The sequence below is a fragment of the Onychostruthus taczanowskii genome, unplaced genomic scaffold (genome assembly GCF_017590055.1).
Source record: "Onychostruthus taczanowskii isolate IOZ18803 unplaced genomic scaffold, ASM1759005v1 scaffold205, whole genome shotgun sequence".
NCBI lineage: Eukaryota > Metazoa > Chordata > Aves > Passeriformes > Passeridae > Onychostruthus > Onychostruthus taczanowskii.
Genome location: NW_024499296.1, coordinates 272,050 through 290,396, shown reverse-complemented (window position 1 = coordinate 290,396; position 18,347 = coordinate 272,050). Strand labels below are relative to the sequence as shown.

Below are 18,347 nucleotides of genomic sequence, written 5' to 3'. Positions count from 1 at the left end.
AGAATTAAGGAAATCTAGCATCCTCTTTCTGAGACATTTATAATATATTTCTGCACCAAGTAGCTATAATACCAGTAAAGTAAGAAATACATAAAGAAGAGCTTCTGCTGGATTTTTTTACAATAGGGAAAAACACCACTTTCATTTGCATTAGTAAGATAGTAGTCAAGCTTTTTTTTCTGCTAGGGATTTTTTTTTATTTCTGGGGGGATATTTTTTTTCTTTTTGTCCAAGCAAGTATGACAAAAAAGCCAAAACAAAATAGAAACCCATAAAACCCAACCAACCAACCAGGAAAAGAAAGGAGAGAGAGAGAAAAAATATTTCTTTGTGCTATAAAACACAACATGTTTTAGCATTTTTAAATACATTATTAATGCTCACATTTTCACATTCTGAGCAGCTCTGACAATTTAAATTCTAGTTAGTGAAAAACTGACATACAAAAAAAATGAAAATAACAATCAACAGAACAATACATTCAGTAGAATTTCAATAAACATATATCAATAATTACTGAACAGGCTGAAAAAGAGACTCATCTGATAAGGATTCAGGGCTCTCATGAGTTCTGACAAAAAGAGTTCAAGGTTTACAAAAAGAACTTTTTAAGACTCCTCCAACAGCTTGCGTAGAATGTCATATGTATGTTCTACATTGACCTGATACATAACACTGGCTATGAGTCTCTACAGGAAAGCTTGGGTAAGCCAATAAGCCAGATTTTCGTGGTGCATTTGTTTTCATAACCCAAAATATTTTTTCATAGTAAATTCAGAATTGTTATTAATGCATTTAAAATAATTTTGTAAGCTGTCATAATATGTTACTGATAAATTTATGACTCTGTGATAGATGTCTTTAACACTTCCAGTAGTCACACCTACTGAAGACCTACTGAAGAAATTAGGAATTCCAGCTATGATAATACATGATTTGTAATTTATATATTTGGAATCTGTATATACAACTGAATATGATCCTGAATACTTTAGAGACTGATGATTTTTCCCTTGCCATGAGCTGATTTTTAAGTACAAGAGTAGTATTTTGAGATCATGTCTAAGTCACAGACTTATTGGACTCTGCTTGGAGACCAGCTGTGCTATTTGAAAACAATTTAAACTTGGGGTTTGCCAAGACCTGCAAAAGAGCTGTAAATATTGAAGTAGTCCTCATTTCATGATAGTACAATACATTGTTCTAATTAGCAAAATATTTTGTTACAATTTGTTGAGCAAATTTTTATTTATTTGCATGAAAATGTTATCATGTCTTTGTGGCCAGAAGAGATGAGAAAATAATTTAAAAAAATAAGCAGTGTCTACATCTGAAAGCCGGCAAACAACGCTGACTTTGTCTTGTTAGAAGTCTTAAAATACATCTATTTTGGTTTATTGTCATTAGGGTTTAAACTTGTCGCAGTGATATGCAGACCAATTATGCCAGTGTTCAGTAAAAAAGTGCAGAAAATTGAGAACTTTGTTCCACATAATTTATATCTTTGGTATAATCTGAGATTGATTCTGATCACACTCAGACTTAAGAGTATGTCGCCAAGTGGGAAACAGCATTTAAAGCCTGAATTGTATTATTTAGGTAGAGGAAGAATTAAACAAGGAAAGTGTTGCAGCAGAACAGTAACTACATATAAACCTAAGACTCAATATTTAAATTTTCTAGTACTATTGCATTTTTTACATACAGTGCTTATTTTCATCCACTTCTTTTTTTGGTACTCAGCTCCAGTTGTAAGAAGACATGGTGTTCAGTCATTTATTTTAAGGCTAGGGAGATAAGAAATAAGGTTGTAAATAAATTAACACATTGATTTCTAGAAAGAAGATGGCCAGTGTAGCAGGATTCACTGTTGATCTTCTCTGAATTCACAGACTGAGGCAGGAAAAATATTAGAAAAGCATTTGTATATACTAGTATGTTTTTAACAATTTTCTTTTGCTGTCACTCATTAACCATGCATACAGGACATTTGTCTCTCAGACATGCAATGAATCTTTTAAATTGTGTTTAAATGAATATTTCATGAGCTTTCAGCACCTGTGCTTTGCAGTGTGTTTTCAAGGAAAATTTGATCTATGAGTGGAAGCTTTAAATGTCAGAAACACAAAGCAGGGAGTTTTATCATAGTGCCATAAGATTCTAGGAAAAAAAAGTATGTATTATTAATTATTAAGAGCAGAAAGCTATGGTATTAGCTTTCTGTTCAACAGGAAATTGTCTGTTTGGTAAGATAAACTCTGCTTCAATCTATATTGATTGGAAAAACTATGAACTGTACATCAGTTCTTCATGAGAAAAAGGCTGAAGTGCTCAACAACTTTTTTGCCTCTGTCTTCACTGGCAGCCCCTCTTCCCACAAGTCTTGACTGGATGGACATCAGGATGGGGACTGGGAGAACAAAGTCCCTCCCACTCTAAGTGAAGAACAGGTTCATGACCACCTGAGCAACCTAAATATATATGAATCTCTGGGACCCAATTAGATGCATTTCAGAGTCCTGAGGGGATTGTCTGATGGCGTTCCCAAGCCACTCTTGATGATATTAAAAAATTCATAGCCGACAGGTGAAATTCCAGGTGACAGGAGAAATGGTTGCTGTACTCATTACTAATGAGGGTGTAAAGGAGGACCCTGGGAAGTACCAGCCTTTCAGTGTTACCTCCATGCCTGGGGAGATCACGGGGCAGATCCTCCTGGAAGCTCTGCTAAGGCCCATGGGGGACAGGGAGCCAGTACAACTGCACCAAGGGTGAGTCCTGCCCGACCAGCCTGGTGCCCTTCTGTGATGGAGTGGCTGCAGGTGTCATTTATCTGGACTTCAGTAAGGCCTTTGACATGTCCCCTGTAACATCCTTCTTCCTAAAGTGGAGAGAGATGGATTCTGCAGATTAGCTGTTGGATGGACGAGAAGGGTCACATCCAGAGGGTAGTGGTCAATGGCTCAGAGTCCCAGTGAACGTCAGTGGCAAGTGGTGCCCTCAAGGGTCTAGGACCAGTATTATTTAATATCTTCATCAGTGACATAGACAAAGGGATCAAGTGCACCCTCGGCAAATTTGCAGATTACACCAAGCTGAGTGGTGCAGTCTCACTCCTAAATGATGGGATGCCATCCAGAGGGATGGACAAGCTCAAGTAGTGGACCCATGGGAATATCATGAGATTTAATAAGCAAGGTGCTGCACCTGGCTTGGGACAAACCCCTGTGATCAGTCCAGGCTGGGAATGAAAGGATCGAGAACAACCCTCTGAAAAGGACTTGGGGGTGCTGGTGGGTGAGAGGCTGGACATGACCTGGCCATGGGCTCTTACAGCCCAGAAAGCCAAACGTGTCCTGGGCTGCATCCAAAGCAGCGTGACCAGCAGGGCCAGGGAGGGGAATCTGCCCCTCTGCTCTGCTCTGGAACCCTACATCCAGCTCTGGGGTCCCCAGGAATTGACCTATTGGAGTAAGTCCAGAAGGGGTTGGACTGTTCACCAAGGTGATTAATAGGATGAAGGACCTCTCCTAAAAGGAAAGACTGAGAGAATTGGGATTGTTCAACTTGGAGAGCAGGCTTTGAGATGAACTGATTCCATCATTATTGTACCTGAAGGGAGCCTATAAGAAACCTGGAGAAAGACTTACTGCATGACAAAAGACAATGGCTTCATAGTGAAGGATAGTAGGTTTAAATTAGATATTAGGTAGAAATTCTTTTCTGTGAAGTTGGTGAGGAACTGGAACAGGTTTCCCAGAGAAGTTGCAGATGCCCCATTTTCAGAAGTGTTCAAGACAAGTTGCATGGGGCTTTGAGCAACCTGGTCTAGTAGGAAGTGTCTCTGTCCATGGCAGGGGACTTAGAAGTAGATAATCTTTGAGGTCCTTTACAACACAAACCATTCTGGAATTCTGTGATTTGTTTTTTCTCTAATTTACCTTGTGAGTCCTTGCTGTGTGGTAGAAGATTGTCTTGATACGACCACACATGGTCAGCTATGACCTATGACCTGTCCTGCATTTTCATTTTGTAGAGACTGGTGCATGGAAATAGAAGACAGAAAACACAGCTGTGCTCTTTGCTTTTGCCATTTTTGGAACAGGCTTGGAATAGGAAACTTGCAGATTTCCTAGGGTCCCAAATTTAGATAGGCTCAGTTTAGATATGTTCAGTTTACATGGCAAAGGGGTGGGGGCTGTGGGGGTGATATCTGTGACAAGATGCCAGAAGTTGTCCCTATGTCAGACAAAGCCATTTTCTCAAAGATGGATCTGCTGCTGACCAAAGCTTAGCTGTCAGCCATGTTGGTGCACATCTGTGATAATGGATTTTCCTTATTTCCCATTATTCCACTCTGGCCTTTGACTGGCAGTAGGTCAAATTTTTCAAGTTGAGTCTGTGTGATGGTAATAGATGAAGGATCTCCCTGTCCTTACCTCTTTATGCCATTAGCATTTTGTCATATTTTGTCCCTCCATCCAGTTGAGGATGAGAGCAATAGAGTGACTTGGTGGGCACCTGGTGGCCAGCTAAGGTCAACCTATCACGTTCACATGCCTGGCACTGCCTTGGTGGAGTTGATCTGTTGCCCCAGCCTGGCCCAGGTGAAAGTCACAGCAGCTGAAGTGCAATGCATCTTCAGCATTTCTTCCCATAGACATTTGCTTAGGTACTTGTGTGATGGCAAAAAAGGGCACTCTCATAAACATGAGCCTGATGCCATCTTTATGGCTTGGTGCAACAGGGAAATTGGAAGGGGCTGGCCTATCTTGTCTACCTGGCTTTTCTTTTCATGGCCCAAGCTCTCAAATGTATCTGCAGCATGAAGCTTGAAGGCAGTGGCACATGCTGTGGTGCATTTTCACAATGCATTAAAAAAATCAAAGGAAAATTTACTTCACATTTCAATTTCACATTTATTTTATTCTATGTTAAAATAACAATTCAAATTTCCTTTATGTTGAAAAGACTAAATAGAAGCATCATAGCACAGGAAGTAATTTTTTAGAAAACTTTCAGTATATATATTTTTGATTATTAAATAATATACTGTATAATCTCTTACCTGTAATAGAATCATAGCTGCCTCTTCCTTTTCTAAATAAGGGATCTGAGGTCAGTTTTATATATATTCAGAGGAACTTTACAAATTGTGTTGAGTATAAGCAAGCAGAACACATGATTTTTGGTTGCAATCAAATGAATCAAATGGGATTGCTATTGGATGAAGCAGATACTACAGTACAAACTTAATTTATAAACAATATTGTATTAACTACAATGTAGCTAACCATTGTAAACATAATCTTCCTCACTTTTTTTTTTGGGTTTTTTTTTGTTTTTTTTTTTTTTTTGGTTTTTTTTTTTTTTTTGGTTTTTTTTTTTTTTTTGGTTTTTTTTTTTTTTTTGGTTTTTTGGTTTTTTGTGATGACTGGTAATAAATTGCAGCAGGAACCCAGAAGAATTAATTTCTGAACAAACTGAATCCACCTAAAGGCAGGCAGCAGTGAAGTGTAAAGAGATGATGAAGAGTGCAGGGGAAGGATGATTAGAAGATATTTTCCCTGACTTATTTCTGGAGGAACTGAAAGGGAGGGAAATCTAGTGCACATAGTGGGTGAACAGAACATGTGCCACAGGGACATGGGATTTAGTGGTTCACTTTACTCCCTAGTTTTTTGGTATGGGTCCAATTTATTGTGGTAACTTTTTTATCGCTTACCATCTGTTTCTTGTGATGCACAACAGTGAAAACTTTGTTTGGCCTCTTGCCCATGGAGAAGGGTTTTGGTCATTTCTCATTACTTATTAATGATTTTCCAAACCCAAGAGCTTAAAGTGACATGAGGTATTAAAACCCAGAAAGTTTACATACTCATTTTTCATCATTTTTGCTTACTGTCAGAGAGCTTTTTGGCTGTCTAAACTATACAGGTGCCACATTCATTTTGCATTAGAAGCTTTTTCAACACAGTCAGTAGCAAGCATTTTGGTTTAGTGTTAAAATTTTAAAACTATTTTATTTCCCTCAGTTATTATGGCATGCCCATATTTATATGGAAACAAATATTTAAGTGGTACTATCAAGAAACTGGAAAAACTAGAAAAGTGTTCCTCTGGTCAAGCTTTCAAAATATGAAACTTCTTTCTGGGCACATAATTTTAGAATGACGCTTTAATAATTTATTTTAAAAAGCCAAAGCCCCAACTTGAATGGAGAAGCTTGCTACTGTTTCAAACATGAAAAATTTAAAAACATTTATAAACATTTCTCTGTGTGCATATCTGTACATAACAGTGTTGTAGCAACCAACTGCAAGCGTAAGCTGTTATTTCTTGCCCTTTTTAGGACATAAAATTTTATTGGGCAATTATGATTTGAGTCCCTTTAATACCTGTCAAAGGTTATTAAGCATCAGATGTTGGAACCTGGGGCATTGTTGAGGGTTACATTTGTTAAGGGGCTGCTGATTGCAGCAAGTACTGTGGAGAGCAATAGGAAGTTATTACCTACTCCCCCCTCCAAAGGCCCAAACCTTCATTTGCAGCTCAGAAACAGCATTACATGGCCAAATGCCATGCCATGCCATTGCAGGGCTGAAAAGGGGAGAACTTTGGAGAAGACGGATAAGTAGGGTTAAGAGACAGTGAAAGGAAGGACCGCACTAAAATGAAAAGCAGAGGGTGAAGTAGACGTGAAGAAAAAAGAATAAAGAGGAATGCAAGAACAACAAGCTAACCCAGAAAATATTCTAACTTCATCATCACTGTCTGACATCCCATCTTAGATTAGGTTTAAATGTAATCTCTAAGTGACCTCTTAATGAAATTTCTTTCCTGAAAGGCACATGACATGAAATGACATTTGACATTCATTGGCTTTCTATTGAATGTGCAAGGAATGAGCAGAAGGACATTTGCTTTAGTTCTGTATCTTAGTGTGTGTGCTATTTTTTTTTTTTTTTTAATTCTCATAATGCCTGGAAGTCCTTTGACTAAACAGGAAGTTTTCTTTTGAACTTTTATGACTAACATAACCACGGGAAAGCTAAGAGCATTGCTGGGATTTCAAATAGAAGAAGTGCAGCATGAAATAGATAACATTTTATAAAAGCCATAGAACTGGTCTTGGGAGTAAAGGAAATTACAGAAGTACAGACACATCTTATATAGAACATGACAGTTAAAAAGGAGTTGCATTGAAATCTCATTTTAACTAGCTTAGACAGAAATTAACCCTCTGAATAGACAAGACTAAAACCATCCCTAGAGCGAGTGCCTAGGTTATTGCATCAGGGGTGAAATGGGCCCAATGTACTGATGATAGGATATGGAACTTGAAAAGGGCATGAACAAAGATGAATTGGAAACAGATGTCAGAAAGAATTTTTAGAATCGTGCATTTATGTAATAGCTACTGGGCAAGGCAGCTGATAAAAAACACAAAGGGACAAGAAGAAGGAAAAGAGAGATTGGCATATCTTACTGCTTCAGCTAAAACAATCTGTGCAGGTGATATCTAATGCCCCTAACATTTCGTCTTCTATTCACTACCACGTTAAGATGTAAAATGACAGTATTGAAACATGTTGAATCTGTCTCTTAATATTTTGCACTGTATCAGTCATATTATCAAACCACAGAATGGTTTGGGCTAGAAGCAACCTTTAAAGATCATCTATTCCAAGCCCCTGCCATGAGCAGGGGTGGATTCATCTATATCTTGTTGCTTAAGTGGTTGTTCCATTTTTTCACTACCCACATCATACAAAAAGCTTCCTTATAAGTAGCCTGAATCTGTGCTCTTTTTGTTTAAAACCATCACTCCGTACAACTGCTGGCACTATTAAAAAGTCTGTCCCCATTTGTTTTTGTAAGCCCCCTTTTAAATTATTCAAATGCTGCAATGAAGTTTCCCTTTACTCTTTTGTCCAGCTTGAACAATCTCTAATCTCTCAGGCTTTCTTCATAGGAGAGGTTCTCCAGCCCTCCAACAACTTTTGTGTCCCTCCTCTGGCCTCGCTCCAGCAGGTAGGTCCATGTCTTCCTGTGCTGGGACCCCAGAGCTGGATGCAGTGTTCCAGATGGGGTCTCGGCAGAGCAGAGCAGAGAAGAGGGGCAGAATCCCCTCCCTTGCCCTGCTGCCCACCCTGCTTTGGGTGCAGCCCAGGATAATTGGCTTTCTGGGCAGCACCTGTCCAACCTCTCGTCCACAAGCACCCAAAATATCTCTGGGCAGGGCTGTTCTCCCCCTGTTCACTCCACAGGCTGTGTTGATGCCAGGGGTTACCCCAGCACAGGTACAGAACCCCACTGCACTTAGCCTTGTTTGAAGGTCGTGAGGTTGATGAGGGCCTGCCTCACAGCACTTGCATTCCTCCTTCAGCATGTGCCAGGTTATTAAGGTTATGGAAGTAATTTTATACCTACTTTTCATAACTCCAGATTGAAAAAGACTGTTTACACAGAACGTCAGAGAAGCTAGCTGCTTACACAGTGTTAGTGAGGCAGAGCAAGAATCTGGTGCTGGGAGACATACTACAGGATTACTTCTAGGAAGCTCTTACCAATGTCTGCAATAAATAATGTATTTAATGCTGATGCTTACCAAACAGAGGTCATCAGGTGGCCATTGGATATATTCGAGGCCATGTACCACCTGCCTATGGCGAGAAGATATGAAGTGATTTTTCACAGATAATATTTCTGGTTAGACTTAAGACAGTGTTTGCTGTACCCAAGTCTTTTGCCATTTAAATCACACTATAATAATGTAGCACAAACATAAGCACTCAAAAAAAGTCAGATATTCAGAGATAAAACTTCAGCTTGAGGCATTGATTCAAGGATTCTTTGCAGTGGTTGTGACGAGTTGCATAAAACCATTATATAGATTCTGAGGTTCATATATAGTCAGAAATCTGTGCATTAGTTAGCAGTAAAAATCTCAGGTAAAATGAAAACTGGACAAATCCATGATAGTTCAAAAACTCCTTAATAGAAGGAACACATTATATGAGCTTCATGGAACCATCTGCCTGCTTTCCTGTTTAGACTTGAACTAAGTTTGAAAGCCACTTCCACGACTGGTCTAAGTGCTAAACCACATATACCAGATAACCAAAAGTGTAATTTAGCTGAACTGATATTTCTGATTTTCATTAGAAAAGAAAACTACATTTTTGGTCATTGAAACATTCAGTGAAGCAGTATGTAGGACTTGAATCTTCCAAAGCTATGAATATACTGGAAATAAAATTCTGCTGTTTTTTCTCCTTTTAGATAAAATAAAGCCAAAAATGCCAGATGAGTGTGCATCAACTCTGTGCTATCCTTTTTGTGGTGATACTGAAGCAAACAGGTCCCACTTGCCTTCAGGAGGTGATCCTCACCTGGTCCTTCTCACATGCAAAAGTTTTGAAGGCCCCAAGAATTTGATCATTTTCCATTGTTATTCTATCCCTTTATTCTTTAATTGCTCAAAATGGCATACCATTAATTTTATTTTTTCAATCAGTCAATACTTCTAAAAATTCAAAGCATTTCCTCATAAAACCATTCACGATACGTTTGGATTGTATATATCAAATTTCATTCAGTATAGGCACATTCTATTACCATTGTTTGCTTCAAAGATAATAAAATCATCATACTGGTTTTCCAGAAATAAAAATTTTTATCCTGGAAATTTATTCTTGGGATACTATTCATTGCTTTATTTGTTCCCCCAAAATTACCTCTTGAAAGAAAAAAATATGAAGTATTAGTGGGTTTTTTTGTACTTTATATTTATGATTTCATAGTGCAAATACCCATAGGTAGTGACAGCTTCTGTATTTTAGATGTAGTTGAAACCTAATGATAAATCAGCTGCAAATATTGCAAACACAATATTGTTATTTTGTTGGGTGTTTTTCTTGGGTTTTGGTGGTGGTGTTATTGTTTTTGTTGCATTTCATTTAATTGGCCAAAGGGGAGTTTTGTTTTGCTGGAATTTGTTATGTAGCAATCTGAAAGTATTGGACTGATCTGGAGGCTGATAAATGAATCTACAGTTTCACACATTTTTACCAAAATATTTCATGCTTCAGTTAAATGTTCAACAAAGTGGAATTGCAATTGATCCACCAGAAATCACATAAAAATGTAATTTAATTTTCTAGTATTTTCAACTTGAAATCCATGCGCTCATCTGTGACACAATAATATTTCATGTTCACGGTGATCTGCTGTAAATGTTGCTGAAGGTTTAAAGCCACAAATAGCTGTGCTGCTCTGTTCTATAACTTACTGCACTTCAAAAAGAGAAGTTAGTGCTCTGTTTCATTATGAAAACCCTGTAGTGTCTGCAGTAGGTTTCTGCTTGTTGCTTTTCTCTGTTAAATAGTCTGTGGCTATGGAGCCTGGTTGCTTATAGACTGGTAGCCAAATTCAACACCTGCAGAAGTAGACAGATTTCACCAGTGTAAGTATAACCATTTATACAAATAGGGTGTTTGGTCTGAATTACAGCTTTGAGATCGTTATTCAACCTTCCCACAATGTAAGTCATCGTTAGATGTCTTGTACTACAATGAAAAAGTTTCTCTTAGCTCTGGAACATTAATTACTGCAGATTTCCTCAAGTTTGGGTACCACCTCTCAGTTAGTCACCTGGAATCATTTAAAAGGGCATTGCTTTTAAGGACATTTTAATACCTGTTTTTTCTGAAATTTTAAAGGTTTAACATAAACCCACCATCTCTAGAAAAACAGTGAATCCTATTAAATATTAAAATTTATGCAAAATGCTGTTGTTAAGTAGAATTTCACTTTGACTTGGGCAAGACAATGCAAAATTGCATTTCTAAAGTTAAGGTGAAGATGAATGACAATTTAGGTGTACACTCACAAAAATTAAAAAATAAATCTGCTTCTTTAAAAGAAAAAAATTTTTTTAAAGGTTAATTCACAGGAGAACAAAAAGGAGTTTTTACTGTCTTTGTTACAGAAGTCTTAGCTCTGTGCACAGTTACAAAACATTGTTTCTTAAAAACTGTTATTACATTTGAAAATGGTGGCATTCATATTATAGGGTCTGTCTGGAACAGCTTATGTTACAGTTAGGAAAAGAGGGACTAATTGTATAATTGAGGAACAAGGTAATAAGATTTTTAAAGAATTAAGTAATAATTGAGTATTTATTGAAACTAGCTACATTCAAATTACACATATTTCAAAATACTTGAAACAGCATGTTTGAAATCTAAATTAATAGATTTTTATTATTTTCATAATAAAATTTCAACTGTTTGTCTCTTTAAACAGAGAGCCCTCCTAGGCAGAGCTGGAAGAGCAAATCAGATATTCCACTTTACGGAAAATTTTTCAAGCCTGCAGCATAGTTCCTGAGTTTGAAACATGTAAGTTTGCAAGCACCTTGAAGAATCACAGAAAGGTGCTTCACTTCTGTGCTCTGCTGCAGTCGCTGGGCAGTGGAGGAGAGCTCTTCCAGGATCTGGCCTTGGCAGCAGGTGCATGAGGAGCCCCGCTGCTCCTTCCTGACAAAATGTGCTGTGACAAGTCTGTAACAGATTATCCTCCAGAATTACACCAGCCTCTGTCACTTTCCAGGAGTATACACAGATTTGTAGTGATCAAGCGGGCAGATTTGCACCACAGAAATTCCTAGGATTAATCCCAAGGATAAATTAATAAAATTCATTCCAGCCCACCTGGAAAGATGAAGTAATTTTTGATAAATTCATAAACTTTATTCTATTGCTGTATAAAAATACTTTTCTTGCAAAGTAAATTTGCAGTTACTCATATATGCTGTTCTGGACCATACTCATTTTTTCAGGACATGCAGTTCTGCAAGCGAAGTAGTGCTCATGCAGATTTGTAAATTAACAAGCCCTGTACTATTCTGGATACTAAAACCTAACTTCTGTTGTTGAGCTTATCCTTGATATTCATAGTTTTTATGTATATTTTATTATGGTAATTAATTTGTTATATTTATTTTTAGGGTTTTTTTCTGGGTTCAAGGGTTTTTTAATATATTTTCCTGTCATATTAAAAGAAACAGGGGAGGAGATACCATCTAAGTGGTATTACTTCCTGGTGCAGACTGGTAGGAATTTCTTAGATGTTTTCCTTTTATAGATTAAATTCCTATATACCTGAAAAATTTAACTTCATTAGACCAGATTGCTTGAAGCCCCATTTAACCCAGCCTTGAACACTCCCAGAATTTGAGAATTTTTTACAGTTGTGCATTCAAGCATGAGAAAACAAGAGTTATTTATGAACATGTCTTACGCTGAGAGCCAGTAAGTGCTGAAGGCAGAGGCTCAGCATGCCATAGAAACATGCAGAGTCCCTGGAAAGATTCAAAATTTTTTGGGACAAGGCCTAAAGCAACCTGGCCTAGCTCTAAAGTCTCCTCTGATATTGATTGGACTCTACCTATTCCTTCCGGTTTTTCTCTGATCTTTTTATCTCAATGAGCTGATTTGAGGTGATTAAAATGATCTACTAAAAATTGGCTCAGAAAGTTGCTGCCTATTTCAGCATCCCTAAACATGTGGAGCTTCACTAATAGGCAGATATTAATAATAATGTCTAGTTTAATAGTGAAATTCTCTCTAGAAGATACATTTGAGATTATTGCTATGTATTTTCTAAACCTTGTATTAAAACTACTTTTGCTCAAAGGTTAATGTACTGTGAAAGGTAGGTTTTAATGCGTGTGTATGCCATGGGCTATTTCAGACTTAGCAAGCTGTAGAAAGCTATATTAGAATTCTTTCATGTATGCAGTGGTTCTGGGTAGTTTGGTCTTAATTTTCTTGAATTAGTTGAAAAGTAGCAAAAGGATGAAGTGTATGTTTCTGTGAGTCTGAATTTTCCTCATAAATTTGCAAACTGTGCTTCAGTCTTACTGTGTTAACACTGGGTATTGTCTGAAGTCATGTTTAGCACCATTTTCCTCCTCCTCTAGGGATAGCTGCTGTAAGTGTGTGAGTCTGTCCATTCAGGCCATTCACTGAGGACTTTCCACAGTTGATTCAGTCTTTCCACCACTACATGCATTCTTAATTGTGTTGCTTTGTGAACTGAAATGAAAACACTGTGTTGCTGTGTCATTAGTTTATTTTATCACTGTTGTTTATAGCTGAAGAGAATAGAGGCATTTAGGATTTTCATTGGTTTTAGTTAGTGATACTATCAGCTTAGAGTTTTCCCATAGTAATGTCTTTGAGCTTAGTCATTCCTGTCTTTCCAGTCCTGAACACAAGAATGTGTCTTCTCTTGCTCCAATATTAATTGATATTTTCAGTGTTCTGTCCAAAGATGCTCTGGCCCACTGAGTTAATTTAGTAGTATGCAGAGTTAGTGACTGAATGTGGTGGTCTTTTAGAGACAAGTGCCATATAGAAAATAACTTGGTCAAAAAAGGATGCTTCAATCTGGGCTACATTTTTTTGCCTAAGAGATGTACTTCCTTTTTTGAATTTACTAACAAAAGTTATATAGAGGATAACTTTTTCATATTACTACAAAAAGTTTGAGCAAGATGTTGCTGGAAAAAAAGAAAAAAAAAAAAGAAAAACCGCCAAACTTGAGTTTTGCTTGCACCTCAGTTGGAAACTTTTGGAACAGATAAAGTTACCTTACTGTTAGTCACCTCTGAGTCCATTTTTCTCAATAGCAACTCAACATTTCTCAAAGGTGTTTCACACTTAGAATCACTTTGCAAATATTATCACTATATTCCAGCAGCAACGTTAGACATTGTTGTCTTGAATATCACCAGCGATAAAGCAACCCATGATGCAGTTTGTTCTTTTGAGAGATGAAAATTACTGCAATTTCTGAAATAGCAGCAGATCTTGTAGAATAGTTTTTCATGAAAATATTCATTTACTTTGCACTTTCATTTGCCTCGCAGAAAGAGAAAATCACAACTGCATAAAGTAATCCCATAGCTAGCTCATAAAATGTTCAGGCTAGATGGAAGGTTGGGAATGGTGGTGATTAAATTACTATGGACAGCAGCTCAGGCACTTTACATGTACACATGAACGCAAATAGGTGGAAATTATGTGGAATTAGGGCACTCAATTGCTTCCCAAGTCTCTTACTGCAGTAACTTGATTGACATTAAACCTAATCTATATTGCTTCCCTAATCTAGATTCTCTCTTCAGGCATTCAGTTACCTGGAAAATTTATCCAGAGAAGCACCTGAGTAAAATATTATCCAACCTCTTCTGTTGCTGCTGTCTAGCTGTCTAGCTCTATAGTTATTTATAATGATAATTATACATAGTTATAATAGCTATAATAACTATAGTAGTAGTTATGATAACTAGTTAGCTAGCTAGTTACTTATTTGTCATCAGTAGATCCCAGGAAACACTACCTGCTTTCTTATATTGCTGTATAACAAAAAAACATTTACAAGAAATACCAGCCTTACTTGCAAGTCTTACAGCCTTGCAAATACTCAGGAAATTACCAGCTGAAGCAGTCAATAAGAATACAAACTGTGGAGTCAGTGGTATGATGACTTTGGCTTGACTCCATGATGAGACTACTGTTTTTCGCTGTTTCGTTTCATGAGGTAAATTGCAGTGCCTGTTAGACATCGTATGTGTCTGTGTGACAGCTGGCATAACTACTCTGTCTGTCCTTTCATGTATTTTTGGTCATATATTTTTCATACATTTTGTATTATATTAGGTCCTGCAGGTACAGCAGGTTATGGGGCAGATTGTGTCTCTTGGGAGAAGAGCAAAGCATACTGCAGAGCAATGTTTGGGCAGGTGGAATGAATATTTTTGGACAGAGAACATTTAGCATTGTGGCACTGGCAGACTTAAAGAAAGAGACACTTATTTAGTAAAAGAAAAGGTGAAGAAATTATTTTTATATGATTGGTGACTTGTAGGAAGTTACCAAATAATGCTGAGTGTAGAGGAGACTTTGAGGTACATTCTGATGAAGGGGAGACTTGTTCAAAGTCATTTTCATTTTGATCCAGAAGAACCAAATTGCCTTTTTCAAATGTTACCATTGTCTAGGATCTCTACTGAAACCTAACATTGAAAATTGAAAGTGTTTTTTGGGTCTGAAGCATATTCTGCTTAGGAAGTATACTGGCAAATCCACCTTAAAACTGAATGCCATGTCAGGTCCTGAGAAAGAATTTTTGCTTGTAATTTCTCTGCTTAGTGCCCTTAGGTAGCTGTCAAAATCCTTTTGGATAGCACAGTATTAGGATAGAAATGCGAGAACAAGACTGTTTCGGTGTAAAATGTGTTTCTTTGTTTATAATCCTTTTTCATCAGGATCCTCCCTGTATCTGTAGTAATTTACTGCAGTCATGCTGTCTCTTTGTTAATGGCATGCATTATTTTCTGAAAAAGTTGCATGGTTTCACCAAAAGCAATGGGGGAAAATCTCATACTCACAGTAATTTGGAATCATGTTTTTCTTCTAAGTAGAAGATGTGGTTAAGATCCAACCACAGAAAGGAAAGAAACATTGCTTTTCTCACTGCTAGAAGGATATTTTGATATTTAAAATCTACTTTAATCTCTGAGGTCTCTCCCTTTCTCTTCTATGTGCATTCTTTGGATGGATTAAAGAAAAAAAAAGGGCAAGCTCTTCAAGTGGATTTGATCTGGTCAGTTTTTACTGTGAAAATCTATGTTCACAGAGAAATTATTTACAGGAATGCTTGTTTTCGAATCCCAGCCAACTATGAATGTCAGCAAGGCAAAGTGGCTCAGCCCTGCAAATGTCTTTTGCCTGTCTACAAAGCCCAAAACATATTAGGTTGTAAACTGCAACTTTATTGAGTAAAGGCATCTCCAGTATTCAGCAGTCACTAAAAATAGGCATTTAAAGGTAGTAAGTTACAATTTTGTACTTGTGTTTTTTTCTGGGCATCTGTGCTACCAGGTTTATTTGTGGCATGTAACGTAGGGCTAGGTGAATTTCATATGAGCCTTCTAAGATAAATTGGTGGGTTTTATCACATCACTACCTGAAATTCTAATAACTATTGGCAAACTTCTGATATGTCTAGGAACAAAACCAAAGTTATTATTTCCTATTTTGTTTTGCCATATTTCACTTTGACAGGCAGTGTTCTTGTTCAGTTTTATTGGGAGTGATTGCTTTTCTTGAATATCTGGAATAGTCTAGTTGAAATTGTTTTGCATGGAATATACATAATAGAGATCATACTTTCAGTTGACTTATGATACTTACCTATAAACGCAAAGTAAAATCCTGATAAATATGGTATTTTCTGTGTATTATCTTGTGTCTTAGGAATTTTAGTTTGGTATGTGTAATGGTTTTTCTTTAGAAATATTCACCCATGAGAACTCTTGTTCAGAATTGTTTTGATCGGTTTACACCTATATTTTTTATATACAATCAGATTAAATTCTGTCCTTTTTGCCTCCTTTATCATGCAAATCAAAATACAGTTTGGCCCAAGCAGGCTTTTTCTCCATCTTCTGCTATGTTTTAGTTTCCCAGCAGTTACAATTTCCCCCACTCCACAAAATGCAGCTTTGTTTTGTGCTTTTGAATGTGCAAGCTTTTCACTTTGCTGTGAGGCAAAGTGAAGTGCTGTGAGGCTGGAGGGCGTTCTATTTTTTTTCCCTGATAGTAATATTACAGCCTACAGTTCTAGTATCATGCATATGATTTAATAGTAATAGTTCTATTCTGATCACCTCAATGTGTGTGTTCTTGCTTCTTTGCTTCCTGGCTCACTGGAACATTGAGATTTGGGGAAGATGGTGCTCAGAGGAACATCACTTCCATCAGATGATGTCACAGCGAAAGGAGGGTGTATAATCTTTACTAATCCAGTCTGCTCCAAGAAAGTCCTCCAAGCAGACAGGATGAATCGGTACCGTTGGGGCTGGTATTGTACCTCATATCTCTGGTGAATGCTCGTAAAATCAAAAGGGTATCTGAGATTTCTCTCCACAGGCTGTGTTGGCAAGTTCAGCAGAGAATTTTGCCATAAATACTTTTTATTAGAAATCACCATGAAAATAGTGGTGCAACATCTTCATGGCTGTGGCATTTGACTCTTTGAGGCACAGAAACCTCTCAGACTGTACTCACATCCTGAACAAGGAGCTTGTCTTGCACTTTCCTTCAGAAAATTTGTAGGATGTATTTTTTGCATTTCTGAGATATGGGGGATTGTTGGAAAATAATTTAGCATTTTTCTCATTTCAGGATCACCAGCAGGGATGGGAAAAGTACCCAGGTTTTCCTTCTCTTGGGAACCACATGGGTCAGGTAGAAAACAGTGTAAGTAGTTTGGGGTGTTAATGATGATGAATTTAAGAGCAAGTCTGGTCACAGGAGGAAATTAATTCTGGAGCAGATATGAACTTCAGACAGTACACATTTCTGAGTTCTTATGGAGATGTTTGTTGGAGGAGAAACTTCTAGAATTTCAATTACTGAGAAAATAGTTTAAAATGAAGTATTAATTTTCAGCTGAGGGCTAGTTAAAAATGGCATGTTATCTGTGTTGTGGCATGTTATTAGAGACACACGTATCCTCTGTGTGTCTCTAAATGAAGACAGAAATGTGTGGTTTGTAAGCCAGAACATCTTTCAGAGTCATGGTCTATTATGTCACCAGCTGTATAAAATGCAGGCATTTGGGATAAGTACAAACTAATTTCAGCCCTGTGCTCATGATCAGAATTGGATAATAATGCTTAAATAAATAAAATTTTTTTAAGAAAATACCTGTTATGAAAATGTGAATGGTTAAGGTCAAACACAAAGAAAACCACTTTTTTTTATTTTTTCAATTTCTATACTGATGGTCACACATGATAACATTTAAAGACGACTACAGTATGATCATGTATTTTTTCAGATACTACAAATCTTGTGTGATCTACAAATTCTTATGCTTAGACACGTTGGTTGCACCTTCAGATTGTTGAAATTTGTATTTTACAGAAATTTCATCAGTAAAAAAGCTTAGTGTCTAGAGACAAATAAGATTACCAGAAAGTTTCAAGATGACTAGTGGATTTTTTTGGCACTCAATCAGGTGGACAGCTTAAGCAAATGTAATAATTTTACTAATTGCTTTGAAGAGTCTTACATTATCTTCATATTACCTTTAAAATGCATCAATATAACAGTTAGCTGTGCATTGAACAGGTTTTGCTGAAATTAAGTAGGGGGTAAATAAAATATACCTCCTAATAGTTACTGTGAAATGTTACAATTAATCCCTGTAGGTTAGATGAAGCTATAGAATGTAAGTTTAAAACATTGAAATTTTAAGTAGTGTAA

At 37.1% G+C, this 18,347-nt stretch overlaps 1 protein-coding gene across 4 annotated transcripts in view; it reads left to right on the top strand.

Moving 5' to 3' along the window:
- The window catches only part of PRR16 (proline rich 16), a 134,652-nt gene that overhangs the window by 98,627 nt on the left and 17,678 nt on the right, over positions 1 to 18,347 (top strand). Inside the window, exon 3 of one of the 4 annotated variants that reach the window (XR_005952603.1) lies at positions 11,311 to 11,329. The exons of the other annotated variants lie outside the window; for them this stretch is intronic. The gene's annotated coding sequence lies outside the window, so the exon portion shown is untranslated. Of the gene's footprint in view, positions 1 to 11,310; positions 11,330 to 18,347 lie in introns of those variants that run through there. 4 annotated transcript variants of the gene reach the window in all.